Source organism: Mus musculus, chromosome 2, assembly GCF_000001635.26.
Source record: "Mus musculus strain C57BL/6J chromosome 2, GRCm38.p6 C57BL/6J".
Lineage (NCBI taxonomy): Eukaryota > Metazoa > Chordata > Mammalia > Rodentia > Muridae > Mus > Mus musculus.
In genome coordinates, this window is record NC_000068.7 from 57423536 (window position 1) to 57438514 (window position 14979).

The 14979-nt window shown below is 40.0% G+C and overlaps 1 pseudogene; it reads right to left on the bottom strand.

Moving 5' to 3' along the window:
- Nucleotides 1-1577: 1577 nt before the first annotated feature.
- On the bottom strand, nt 1578-14613 carry Gm13531 (annotated as a pseudogene).
- Between the last annotated feature and the right edge of the window lie 366 nt (nt 14614-14979).

Sequence of the window (14979 nt, forward strand, 5' to 3'; positions counted from 1 at the left end):
GAAATGGTATAGCTGGATCCTCAGGTAGAACTATTCCCAATTTTCTGAGGAACCACCAGATTTATATTTCCCTGATGACTAAGGAAGTTGAACATTTCTTTAGGTGTTTCTTGGTCATTAGTTAAGGAGTGCTGACATGACCCTGATATAGCTGTCTCTTGTGAGGCTATGCCAGTGTCTTGCAAATACAGAAGTCGATGCCCACACTCATCTATTGGATGGAACACAGGGAACACAGGGAACACAATGAAGGAGCTATAGAAAGTACCCAAGGAGCTAAAGGAGGTCTGCAATCCTATAAGAGGAACAACAATATGAACTAACCAGTACCCCCTAGAGTTTGTGGCTCTAGTTGCATATGTAGCAGAGGATGGCCTAGTCAGCCATCAATGGAAGGAGAAGCCCTTGGTCTTGCGAGGATCATATGCCCCAGTATAGGGGAATGCCAGGGCCAGGAAGCAGGAGTGGGTGGGTTGGGGAGCAGGGCGGGAGAAGGGTATAGGGGACTTTCAGGATAGCATTTGAAATGTAAATGAAGAAAATGTCTAATAAAAATCAGAATTAAAAAAAGTAAAATATGGGGAAAAAAAGAAGTTGTTTAGCTCTGTACCTAATTTTTAATTGGGTTATTTGGTTTTCTGGAGTCTAACTTCCTTCTCTTCTTTCTCCTCCTCCTCCTCCTCTTCCTTCTCCTCTTCCTCTTCATCCTCCTCCTCCTCCCCCTCCTTCTTTGTCTTCTTCTTTGGTCAAAGACCATGCAGGGCCCAACAGGTTGGCCTGTTTTGGATTAAAGAAGAGGTACCCTCCTTTCCTGGTAAGCCCTAAGGGTACATAAGACCCTTTGTTCCTCAAAGACCAGAACACCAGAGATCGTCCGTAATCAAACAAACATAGGGCTCTGGAGGTCACTTTCGAGTTCTGTGCCTCCTAGGCGTTGGTGGCTTAGTGTGTCCAAGGACTCCATGAAGCACATACCTATTAAAACAAGGTCTTGTTACCACCTTAACATGTCTTTCTTTTGTGAACAGACCCCCCAAGTCAGGCTCCTAGATTGGTCCATTCAGCAGGATATCCTCTGGTCCACCTCTGCCAACATAAGAGGCTCAAGTCTGAGGTACCAAGAGACAACACCAGTACCCTAGAGTTTCTGCCACTAGCCTGCTGGGAAACTGAGGGATATCAGGATGCCAGGCAAGGTGAAAACTCCTCAACTTAAGCCCTCACCCGCTCATGTGAGCAGCAGAAACAAGAGAAGGAAGCACAGGGACCTCGAGGAGGTCTGAGGCCCTTCCTCACAAAAGAGGTCAGACGGGTTGGGTCAGCTTGAGAACAGCACCAGGAGTAGTGGGCTGCGGCCACGGTGGGGTTCACAGCTGCCTGAAGCTGGGCCTGGCTGATTGAATGTCCACTTAGTCCAGAAGGAGAAAGAGACAAAGGTGCATCCAGACTAAACTGTGAAGGGCTACCGTGTAAGCAGCTGTTCCAGCCGTCAGCACCTGCACTGGCCAGTCCAGCCCTTCAGGCCTCCTGGGAGCCCTCAGGGTTGACTCTCAGCCAAAGGCTCTGTGGGCCAGTCCTCAGAGTATGCCTAAGAGTCCCTCGAGAGGCCAGGTAATGAAGCCGTCACCAGCCCTGCATCTGGCCTTGGCAGGGGCTTTTGGGTTAACATCAGGGAGGGGCTCCGAAGGAACCTCTTGTAACTCGATTTGTTCCAGAGTGATTGTTTTCAGCTCTCCCAGGATGGCATCCTCGTCCTCCTGGGTGAAGCTTTCTGCCAGCAGCTCATCAGTTTGCCCCTGGTACTCCACTGCCTCTTGGGTCTCCTCCAGGATCCTCTCCACCTCCTCTTTGGACATCACCTGGTGCATCTTATTTAGACATTCGTCCCCCACCTGAAGCTCCTCCATCACCTTCATCTCGATCTGCGTGAACTTGATGCTCTGAACCATGGCTTCCAGGCTGCTGATCTGGTTTTCTGTCCTATCAAGCAGTTGCTCTCAGTACCTCTTTTGGGGCAGCAGCTTGGCCCATTCTTTCCTGCTATCCCGCAGCAGCTGCCTGGCCAGAGCCTACTTCCTCTTTAGCTGTTGCCTGGCCCTCTTCTGGTCCTGCCTCAGCTTGTCCCTCTGTTGCTTCAGTTGCAGGATGACTCTGTCCTATTCAAGGTTGCCCATGGCTGCCTGCTCCGGCAAGCCCAGCCCGTTGCTGCTGCCCTGGAGTCTAACTTCTTGAGTTCTTTGTGTATTTGGATATTGGCCTTCTATCAGATGTAGGGTTGGTAAAGATCTTTTCCCAATTTGTGGGTTGCCATTTGGTCCTATTGACAGTGTCCTTTGCCTTATAGAAGCTTTACAGTTTCATGAGGTCCCATTTGTCAATTGTTGATCTTAGAGCCTGAGCCATGGTATTCTGTTCAGGAAAATTTCCCCTGTGCTGATGTATTCAAAGCTCTTTCCCACTTTCTCTTTTTTTAGATTTAGTGTATCTGGTTTAATGTGGAAGTCGTTGATCTACTTGGACTTGAACTTTGTACAAGAAGATAAAAATGGATCAATTTGAATTCTTCTACATGCTAAGCGCCAGTTGAGCCAGCACCATTTGTTGAAAATGTTGTTTTTTTCCCCCACTGGATGGTTTTAGCTCCTTTGTCAAAGATCAAGTGACCATAGGCATGTGGGTTCATTTCCGGGTCTTCAATTCTATTCCATTGATTTACCTGCCTGTCATTGTACCAATACCATGCTTTTTTTTAAAATCACAATTGCTCTGTAGTACAGCTTGAGGTCAAGGGATGGTGATTCCACCAGAAATTCTTTTATCGTTGAGAATTGTTTTTGCGATCCTCGTTTTCTTTTTCTTTTTCTTTTGTTATAAAGTTGAGAATTGCTCTTTCTATCTCTGTGAAGAATTGTGTTGGAATTTCGAAGGGGATTGCATTGAATCTGTAGATTGCTTTTAGTAAGATGGCCATTTTTACTATATTAATTCTACCAATTGTGAGCATGGAGATCTTTCCATATCTGAAGTCTTCTTTGATTTCTTTCTTCAGGGACTTGAAGTTCTTGTCATACAGATTTGTCACTTGCTTGGAGTTACTCCAAGATACTTTATGTAAGTAATATTTATACTTATGAATATTGTGATGGGTGTTATTTCCTTAATGTCTTTCTCAGCCTGCTTATCCATTCAGTAGAGAAAGTCTACTGATTTGTTTGAGTTAATTTTATATCCCACCACTTTGCTGAAGTTTCTCAGGTGTAGGAGTTCCCTGGTAGAATTTTTTGGGTTGAGTATGTATACAATCATATCATGTGCAAATAGTGATATCTTGACTTTTTCCTTTCCGATTTGTATCCTTTTGACATCCTTTTGTTGTCTAATATCTCTAGCTAGAACTTTGAGTACTCTATTGAATAAATAGACTGTGGGGAGCCTTGTCTTGTCCTTGATTTTAGTGAGATTGCTTCAAATTTATTTCCATTTAATTTGATGTTGGCTTGCTGTATATTGCTTTTATTATGTTTAGGTATGTGTTTTGAATTCCTGATCTTTCTAAGACTTTTAACCTAAAGAGGTGTTGCATTTTGTCGAAGGCTTTTTCAGCATCTAATGAGATGATCATGTGATTTTTTTTCTTTGAGTTTGTTTATGTAGTGGATTAAATTGATGTATTTCTTTTTAAAAATTTATTCGATATTTTCTTTACTTACATTTCAAAGTTCCCTATACCCTCTCCCTGTCCTGTTCCCCTACCCACCCACTCCCACTTCTTGGCCCTGGCTTTCCCCTGTACTGGGGCATATAAAGTTTGTAAGACCTAGGGGCCTCTCTTCCCAATGATGGCCGACTAGGCCAAGGTTGATGTATTTCTGAATATTGAACCATCCCTGTGTTCCTGGGATGAAGCCTACTTGGTCTTGGTGGATAATGGATTTGATGTGTTCTTGGATTTGGTCTGTTAGAATTTTATTGAGTATTTTTGCATCGATATTCCTAAGTGAAATTGATCTGAAGTTGGGTCTTTGTTGAGTCTTTATGTGGCTTAGGTATCAGCATAACTGTGGCTTCATGGGATGAATTAGGTAGTATTCCTTCGGGTTCTATTTTGTGGAATAGTTTGAGTAGTATTGGTATCAAGGTCTGATATAATTTTTCACTAAAACCATCTGGACCTGGGCTTCTTCTTTGGGTCAGGAGACTTTTAACGACTATTTTTATTTCCTTATTGATTATGAGATTGTTTATCTATTTTTTTTTTTAAGTCAGGGTTTCTCTGTGTAGCCTTGGCTGTCCTGGAACTCATTGTGTAGACCAGGTTGGTCTTCAACTCAGAAGTCTGCCTGCCTCTGCTTCCCAAGTGCTGGGATTAAAGGCGTGCGCCACCACGCCGGGCTGTTTATATAATTTATCTGGTCCTGATTTCACTTTGGTACCTGTCTAGAAAATCATCCATTTCATGTAGATTTTCCATTTCATGTAGATTTTCCATCTCATGTAGATTTTCCATTTCATGTAAATTTTCCAGTTTTGTTGAATATAGACTTTTGTTGTAGAATCTGATGAGTTTTTAAAAAATTTCTTCAGTTTTTGTTGTTTTGTCTTCCTTTTCCTTTATGTTTTTTGTTTGTTTCTTTAAATTTGGATACTGTCTCTGTGTTCTTTAGTTAGTTTGGCTAAGGGTTTATCTATTTTGTTAATTTTTCTCAGAGAACCAGCTAGTTATTTTGTTGATTCTTTGTATAGTTCTCTTTGTTTCTAATTGGTTGATTTCAGCTTTGAGTTTGATTATTTCCTGCTATCTACTCCTCTTGGGTGTGTTTGCTTCTTTCCATTCTATAGCTTTCAGATGTGCTATTATGCTGCTAGTGTAGGATCTCACCAATTTCTTTATGAAGTTACTCATTGCTATGAATTTTCCTCTTAGCACTGCTTTGATTGTGTCCTATAAGTTTGGGTATGCTATGCCTTCATTTTTATTAATATCTTGAGAGTCTTTAATTTCTTTCTTTCTTCCCTGACCAAGTTATCATTGAGTAGAGAGTTATTCAGTTTCCCTGAGTATGTGGGCTTTCTGTTGTTGTTTGTTGTTATTGAAGACCAACCTGAGTACATGGTGATCTGATGGGATGCATGGGATCAATCTTGTATCTGTTGATGCTTGTGTAATGACCAATTATATGGTTAATTTTGGAGAAGGTACCACTAGGTGCTGAGAAGAAGGTATGTTCTTTTGCTTTAGGATGAAATGTTCTATAGATATCTGTTAAATCCATTTGGTTCATAAGTTTTGGTAGTTTCACTGTGTCTCTATTTAGTTTCTGTTTCCAGGATCTGTCCATTGGTGAGAGTGGGGTGTTGAAGTCTCCCACTATTGTGTGAGGATCAATGAATGTTTTGAGCTTTAGTAACATTTCTTTTATAAATGTGGGTGCCCTTGCATTTGGGGCATAAATATTTAGAATGAGAGTTCATCTTGCTGGATTTTTCCTTTGATTAGTATGAAGGGTCCTTCCTCATCTCTTTTGATAACTTTTGGTTAAAAGCTTATTATATTGGATATTAGAATGGCTACTCAAGGTAGTTTCTTGTGGCCATTTGATTGGAAATTTTTTTCCAGCCATTTGATTGGAATTTTTTTCCAGCCTTTTAGTCTTAGGCAGTATCTGTTTTTTTTTTTTTTTTTTTTTTCAGTGATGTGTGTTTCCTGTATGCAACAAAATGCTGGGACCTGTTTATGTATCCAGTCTGTTAGCTTATGTCTTTTTATTGAGGAATTGAGTCCATTGATGTTGAGAGATATTAAAGACCAAGAAAACTTCCTGTTCTTCTTTAGTGCTGATATTATGCTGTGTAGTTCTCTTCTTTTGGGTTTGTTGTGAGATGATTAATTGGTTTATCTTGGGTGTAATTTCCTTCTTTGTGTTGGAGTTTTCTTTCTATTATCTTTTATAGGGCTATTTTAATGGAAAGATACTGTTTGCATCTGCCTTTTTAATGAAGTATCTTGGTTTCTCCACTTATGGTGATTAATAGTTTTTCTGGGTATAGTAGTCTGGCTGACATTTGTGTTCTCTTAGGGTCTGTATGACATCTGTCCAAGATCTTCTATCTTTTAGAGTCTCAGTTGAGAAATCTGGTGTAATTCTGCTAGGTCTGCATTTATCCCTTACTTGGCCTTTTCCTCTTACCTATTTTAATTTAATATTCTTTCTTTGTTCTATGCATTTAGTGTTTTGATTATTATTTGGCAGGATGAATTTCTTTTCTGGTTGAATTTATTTTGAGTTCTCTAGGCTTCTTGTACATTTATTTTTTATTTTTTATTTTACTTTTTAATTTTTTATTTATTTATTTTTTTATTACATGTTTTCCTCAATTACATTTCCAATGCTATCCCAAAAGTCCCCCATACCCTCCCCCCCCACTTCCCTACCCACTCATTCCCATTTTTTTTTTTTGGCCCTGGCATTCCCCTGTACTGGGGCATATACAGTTTGCGTGTCCAATGGGCCTCTCTTTCCAGTGATGGCCGACTAGGCCATCTTTTGATACATATGCAGCTAGAGTCAAGAGCTCCAGGGTACTGGTTAGTTCATAATGTTGTTCCACCTATAGGGTTGCAGATCCCTTTAGCTCCTTGGGTACTTTCTCTAGCTCCTCCATTGGGAGTCCTGTGATCCATCCAATAGCTGACTGTGAGCATCCACTTCTGTGTTTGCTAGGCCCCGGCATAGTCTCACAAGAGACAGCTACATCTGGGTCCTTTCGATAAAATCTTGCTAGTGTATGCAATGGTGTCAGCGTTTGGAAGCTGATTATGGGGTGGATCCCTGGATATGGCAGTCTCTACATGGTCCATCCTTTCGTCTCAGCTCCAAACTTTGTCTCTGTAACTCCTTCCATGGGTGTTTTGTTCCCAATTTTAAGGAGGGGCATAGTGTCCACACTTCAGTCTTCATTCTTCTTGAGTTTCATGTGTTTAGCAAATTGTATCTTATATCTTGGGTATCCTAGGTTTTGGGCTAATATCCACTTATCAGTGAGTACATATTGTGTGAGTTCCTTTGTGAATGTGTTACCTCACTCAGGATGATGCCCTCCAGGTCCATCCATTTGGCTAGGAATTTCATAAATTCATTCTTTTTCATAGCTGAGTAGTACTCCATTGTGTAAATGGACCACATTTTCTGTATCCATTCCTCTGTTGAGGGGCATCTGGGTTCTTTCCAGCTTCTGGCTATTATAAATAAGGCTGCTATGAACATAGTGGAGCATGTGTCCTTCTTACCGGTTGGGAGATCTTCTGGATATATGCCCAGAAGAGGTATTGCGGGATCCTCCGGTAGTACTATGTCCAATTTTCTGAGGAACCGCCAGACTGATTTCCAGAGTGGTTGTACAAGCCTGCAATCCCACCAACAATGGAGGAGTGTTCCTCTTTCTCCACATCCTCGCCAGCATCTGCTGTCACCTGAATTTTTGATCTTAGCCCTTCTGACTGGTGTGAGGTGGAATCTCAGGGTTGTTTTGATTTGCATTTCCATGATGATTAAGGATGTTGAACATTTTTTCACGTGCTTCTCTGCCATTCGGTATTCCTCAGGTGAGAATTCTTTGTTCAGTTCTGAGCCCCATTTCTTAATGGGGTTATTTGATTTTCTGAAGTCCACCTTCTTGAGTTCTTTATATATGTTGGATATTAGTCCCCTATCTGATTGTATCATATTCATTCTATGAAGCCACGATTACTCTGATACCTAAACCTCAGAAAGATCCAACAAAGACAGAGAACTTCAGACCAATTTCCCTTATGAATATTGATGCAAAAATACTCAATAAAATTCTCGCAAACCGAATCCAAGAACACATCAAAACAATCATCCATCCTGACCAAGTAGGTTTTATTCCAGGGATGCAGGGATGGTTTAATATACGAAAATCCATCAACGTACTACATTATATAAACAAACTCAAAGACAAAAACCACATAATCATCTCGTTAGATGCAGAGAAAGCATTTGAAAAATCCAACACCTATTCATGATAAAAGTCTTGGAAAGATCAGGAATTCAAGGCCCATACCTAAACATGATAAAAGCAATCTACAGCAAACCAGTAGCCAACATCAAAGTAAATGGAGAGAAGCTGGAAGCAATCCCACTAAAATCAGGGACTAGACAAGGCTGCCCACTTTCTCCCTACCTTTTCAACATAGTACTTGAAGTATTAGCCAGAGCAATTAGACAACAAAAGGAGATCAAGGGGATACAAATTGGAAAAGAGGAAGTCAAAATATCACTTTTTACAGATGATATGATAGTATATATAAGTGACCCTAAAAATTCTACCAGGCTTCTTGTACATTTAAAACCATATCTTTCTTTAGGATAGGGAAATTTTCTTCTATGATTTTGCTCAAGATGTTTCTTGGCTCTTTGCATTGAGGATATTCTCTCTTGCTTCTATTCCTATTATTTTTAAGTTTGGTCTTTTTATTGTGTTCTGAATTTCCTGTATGTTTTGGATTAGGATCTTTTTGAACTTTGTATTTTCTTTGACTGTTGTGCCAATATTTTCTATGGTATCTTCTACACCTGAGACTCTCTCTTCTATCTCTTAAACTCTGTTGTTGATGCATCTGTAACTCCTGATTTCTTTTCTAGGTTTTCCATCTCCAGGGTTACATCCCTTTGTGATTTCTTTATTGTTTCTATTTCCATATTTAGAACCTATTTCTAACCTAACCAAACATAACATATTTGGTTATGTTTAATTCCTTTTTGTGTATGATTGTAGTTTCCTGTATTTCTTTAAGTGATATATATGTTTCCTCTATAAAGGCTTCTATCTGTTTACATGTGTTCTTCTGTATTTCTTCAAGGGAATTATTTATGTCCTTCTTAAAGATCTCTATCATCTTCATAACATTGGATTTTAGGTTGGAGTCTTGCTTTTAAGGTATGTTATGGTATCCAGGGCTTGCTATGGTGGGACTGCTGGGTTCTCCTGGGGCCAAGTGGCATTGGTTTCTGTTGCCTATGTTTTTGTGCTTGCCTCTTGCCATATGGTTATCTCCAGTGTTAACTGGCCTTGCTGTCTCTGACTGAATCTTGTCCCTTCTGTGAGCCTGTGAGCCTGGTTATGTAGGAGCACCTGAGAATCAAGCTGTCTCTGGGTGTGGGTAAGTCTTAGAGTGCCCTGGCCAAGTTGTAGGTTGTAATGGAAGATGTGTCTCTGGCAGGGCAGGATGAATAGGGTCAATCTCAGCTGGGCCTTGTAGGGTTCCAGGTAGGCCAGGTATTGAGATGGGGCTCACAACCTGTGAGCTTGGTTGTGTTGAATGGAGCATCTGTGAGTCAGGCTATCTCTGGATGTGGGAGGGTATTGGAGCTCTGGCTCTGCCCTGGGCTGAGTTGTGGGATGGGAGGAAAATGTGTCTCTGGAAGGGCAGTGTGGTTAGAGTCTGCCCTTTTTATATCTGTCCATTGAGTCTTTACACTAAACAAAGTTTCTAGGGAGTAAACCACCAACCAAAGAGTACACATGGAGGGATCCATGGCTCCAGCTGCATATGTAGCAGAGGAAGGCTTTATTTGGCATCAATGGAAGGGGAGACCCTTGGTCCTGTGAAAACTCAATACCTTAGCATAGGGGAATGCTAGCGTGTTGAGGGGGCAGTGGGTGTGTGGGTGGGAAAGCACACTCATAGAGGTAGGGGGAGGGCATAGGTGGTTTGTGAAGGGGAAACTAGGAAAAGGGAAAACATTTGTAATGTAAATAAATAAGATAACCAATAAGAAAGAAAAAGAAAACAAACTCAATGAAACATTCAGAGTCAATGCAATCACTCTCCTGTTTACAGTTTGTTTTTCTTACAGCTAAAGATAATGCTAGGAAGAATAGCTTCATTATTTGAATCTTCCTACATATTGCATGATTTCTTCAGAAGTAATTTCCTGAATAAGAAGATAAGAAGGACTACTTTATAAAGTGTTGTGACTCTTCAACATATTTGAATTAAAAAAAAAAAAAGCATCAATTCATGTGCTCTTCCCAGTTCTGGTTAATTACACTAACTGCTTTTGCAGAAGCCCTTGGTTCAGTTTCCAGTATCTCCACATAGCAGCTCACAATCATCTGTTATTTCAATTTTAGGGAATCAAATGTCCTCTTTTGGGATCCACTTGGTCCTGTACATAGATTGTTCACATATATAGAAGCAGGCTAACATACATACAAGTTTAAAAAAAATTAAAATAATAAATGCACCAATTTGTGGTTCTTTTGAGTACTATTTATTAGGTAAAGGAAACTGATTATTAATTCAGAAACAACTGGTCAAAGAGTATAGAATAAGTCTGAGTAGAGTACTTGGCCATAAATTGTACATCTGAATCTTACCTTACTCCCACTTTCTACAAAGCTCAGAAGAACCATTGTGAAAGAAGATGAGGAGAGACTGGAAGGACCAGAGATCAGGGAGGATCGTTGGAGCTAAATAGTATTTTCAGGGCATTTCAGGACTGCTATACTCAAAAACTCACAGTAGTTGTGGTGCCTGTGCGGACCTGCACAAGATCAAGCCACTTGATCATCTATTATGGAGTAGAAAGGTGCTCCCATGTTCAAATCTTTAACTCAGGAGCTATTGAATATTGATGGCTTCTGGAAGAGGAAGAATCAGTTTTCTTTAAGAGTACGTTCCCTGGTAGACCAACATGCTCTGGTACATGGCCCAGTGCCTATGAATACACAGGTAATACAAATTGCAAATGGGTAATTAAATCTGTCTCTCTGTCTCTGTCTCTGTCTCTGTCTCTCTCTCTCTCTCTCTCTCTCTCTCTCTCTCTCCGTGTGTGTGTGTGTGTGTATGTGTGTGGAGATGATATAAAGTTGGGAGGAGTAAGAGGTGTAAGGTGAACCTGGAAAAGGTAGGAGGTGAATATGACCAAAATACATTGTATAACATTCTCAAAGAATTAATAAAATATTATATTAAAAAACCAAAAAAAAAAAAAAAAAACCATTCAGAGACTGCCCCACCCGGGGAACCATCCCATAAACAACCACCAAACCCAGACACTATTGCATATGCCAGAAAGATTTTGCTAACAGGACCCTGATATAGCTATTTCTTGTATTTGCCAGTGTCTGGCAAATACAGAAGTGGATGCTCACAGTCATCTATTAGATGGAACACATGACCCCCATTGAAGGAGCTAGAGAAATTACCCAATGAGCTAAAGGGGTCTGCAACCCTGTACTGGCTGGTTTTGTGTGTCAACTTGACACAGGCTGGAGTTATCATGGAGAAAGTAGCTTCAGTGGGGGAAGTGCCTCCGTGAGATCCAGCTGTGGGGCATTTACTCAATTAGTGATCAAGGAGGAAGGGCCCCTTGTGGGTGGGACCATGTCTGGGCTGGTAGTCTTGGGTTCTAAAAGAAAGCAAGCTGAGCAAGCCAGAAGAAGCAAGCCAGTAAGCAACATCCCTCCATGGCCTCTGAATCAGCTCCTGCTTCCTGACCTGCTTGAGTTCCAGTCCTGACTTCTTTGGTGATGAACAGCAATGTGGAAGTGTAAGCTGAATAAGCCCTTTCCTCCCCAACTTGCTTCTTGGTCGTGATGTTTGTGCAGGAATAGAAACCCTGACTAAGACAAACCCTATAGGAGGAACAAAAATATGAACTAACTAGTACACCCAGAGCTTGTGTATCTAGCTGCATATGTAGCAGAGGATGGCCTAGTCGGCCATCAGTGGGAGGAGAGGCCCTTGGTCTTGCAAAGATTATATGCCCCGTACATGGGAATGCCAGGGCCAGGAAGCGGGAGTGGGTGGGTAGGGGAGCAGAACAGGGGTTGGGGGGCGGTATAGGGGACTTTCTGAGAGGAAACTAGGAAAGGGGATAACATTTGAAATGTAAATGAAGAAAATATCTAATTTAAAAAATGAGGTTAATTTGGCTTTGTATTCCCACCAATCCTATGGTGAATTGACTACTAGGAAACATTATTTTCTTACAGAAATCCCTTTAATCAGTACAATTCCACTCAGGGTAAATCATTAATGATGCAATAGCAGAATACCTTGAGAAGCCCTAAAGCTGGGAGCTCATTGTTATCCTCAGATGTGGATTGAATGCCAGGACTTACAGATTTTATTATTGTTTAAATTGTGCGTGTGTGCATGTGGATTTATATTTGGAGGCCAAAAGATGGAGTTGGATCCCCTGGAGCTGGAGTTATAAACAGCCTCGAGCTGCCCAATGTGAGTCCTGGGAACCAACTCAGGTCTTCTGGAATAGCAGCAAGTATCCTTAATCATTCAGCTGTCACTCAGAACTCACACATGAGGAGTCTTAAAGGGAAATGAGGTAAAGCATTGTGAGATGGAATGACGCAGAGCTGTATGCTTATCACTTCAAATAGGCTTCATTTCTTAACGTCAATTCTTTTTGAACAAATACTTCTGATTTTTCTTCCTTTAAGGAGAGGTTCTAATAATGCCATTCTTTAGTTTTTTTAATTTTTTTTATTTTTTAGATATTTTAAGTTGTTTAGAAGTAAAATATATGCAATTTTATATATAAACAAAATAAGGAATGTATATTTTCTGGAAGATATTTTTCAAATGTATCAAAACGAGTCTGTGGTGGTTGTTGTTTCAGCACGTTGGTGTGCTATATGCCCAGAGATTCTTATACTGAATTAGAAAAAAAGACAAATAAACTTAAAATATCTATTGAATGTTCATTCTGGCTGAAGTATTGGTTGAGTTAGAAAAAAATCAATTTGTCTAATCTGATAATGGAAAACAATCTTGCCGTGACTGCAACCAGAGAGACCATTTTCCTGTTGTTTAGAAATTCTTCATCCATACCATCACACACTCATTTTTGTTGTGTGAATTTTTTAGTTATTGAAATATGACTCATTTAGTTGCTGCTTTGCTTGTAGTAGACACAGTGATAGTATTGAAGGTTTCTGTAGACTTTGGTTCTGCTAAATTGTCTGAACCGCACTGTTAGGGAAGATGTGGAGAGTTTCTACTTTGTGCTGAGTGCTTATTAAGTTTTTTTGTTTGTTTGTTTGTTTGTTTGTTTGTTTGTTTTTTAAAGCTGAACAGGTCATTGATTTCTTATTTCAATAACTTCCATCCTTATCAAAATTCTTCAGTAGAGTTTACTGACTGGAAGACTCAGATACCAAAGCAATTAGACAAAAAGGAACATATATATCACTGTGCTGGCTTGGCTTACTGGTTTTATATTCTATTTTCTCTTTAGCTTGTGTGCTTAAATCCCAAGGACAAACTAGAAGAAGAATCTCTCTAAAAAATAGAGATTCCAAGTGTCCCCAGGTTTTTGATCACATCAAAAACAGTAGGAGACCCTTCCATTAGACATATCTTCCTAGAGAGCAAGCATTTCCTGAATAAGGATTGCATTGGAGCCCTAACCTGGATTCTGAAATCTATTCATAGATTGAAACTCACAGTTTCCCTTACAGGATACTGAATATATACACATAGCCCTTCCCCTATATTACCTGGTATTAAAATTATTCAGAGCAAATTCAACTTAGTGTTTTAATTTAGATCATGTAACCTGCTTGGTGTGCGAATATTACTTCTTATGAATTAGTAATTAAAATTTTCTTCTAAAATGTATACTATTGTGACTTTTAATATTCTTCTTTCTGAAGCGCGATCAATGCCAATCAGGACAGGAGCAGCTCTGACGCAGCCTTCAGCTAGGGGCTGGGGGAGGAATGAAGAGAGAAATGAAAAAAGTCTGCTAAGACTCCTATCCCTTAGATTTAATTAAAAGCTGCTCTTTTTGTTTGCCTTTTTGGCATGGCTGAAGATTAATATTTTTTCATTTTTCTATAAAATTAAAAATGCCCATTGTTGCTTTTTTAGTAGACAAAAAAATTAAATCAGTCTGTGAAATAATACTGTAAACCAATAATCAGTTATGTTAAAAAAAAATACAAAGGAGCCAGAAGTAAAAATTCCAAAGAGGCTCTTCGTTTGATTTGTCTTAGTTCTTGAGAGTAATTCTTGTGAAAGATGACCAAGTCTTTCATTTCCCAAATAGCCAACCACTCATTAAACAAGAAAGGCTTGGGTTATTCAAGCCTACAGTTAAAATTATGGTTTTCATAATTTTATGTCCTTCTGCCTCTCCACTATGAATGAAGCTCCTTGTAGTTTGATTCAGCCGATCACTTTGTTTCTCGTTAGACTCCTTAATCTTGGACACTAGAGAGATCAGGCTCAGAAACACTAGTAAGACTCAGTGCTTGCTACAGGCAAAGTTGAATGTAGTGGCAAACTTGGAAGTAGCTAAGAAAATGTTTTCACTGTTCTTTACATTTGTGGAGTCATCGTAACTAAAAAGATTTCATTAACAATATTATGTAAATACTAATATACAGAGTTTATAATATATATTAAGAAAAACTTAAAGAGGTTATCTAGTTCAAATTTAGAAAATAAGGACAATGAACAGCCCGCACCCCTTTTTGCTGAACTGGGAGAGGGGTAGCATATTTTCTCACCTTCTTACATGTGACAGTAAGAGTTGTCTCCGCCACCACTCTGTAGAAAGTCATCCTTCTCTGTTATTTCCAAGCATTCGCAGACAGCCCCAGGTGCCATGCTTTGTCATGACTTATAAATCCATTCTTCAGATCTGGTGACAAGGACGACAGGTCTGGAAATAACTGCTGTTGAAAACCGTTGTTATTCTCAGTTTTCAAGAGGAGTCACCAAGGCACCAATCAGGGCCACAAGACAGGTGCCAAAGGCTGTCATGTCGGAGGGGGAGTGGGGAGGGGTGTGAAGCTGCTCTCTCCTTTCTATGGAGATAAAATGGCTAATACAGAGATAATGGGGCTTAGGGTTGGCTAGTTTAAATCATTTTAGTGAGTTCTAAGGTAGAGGTCCCAGCTCATGCTGTCTAGAATGTGGTGCTGTAG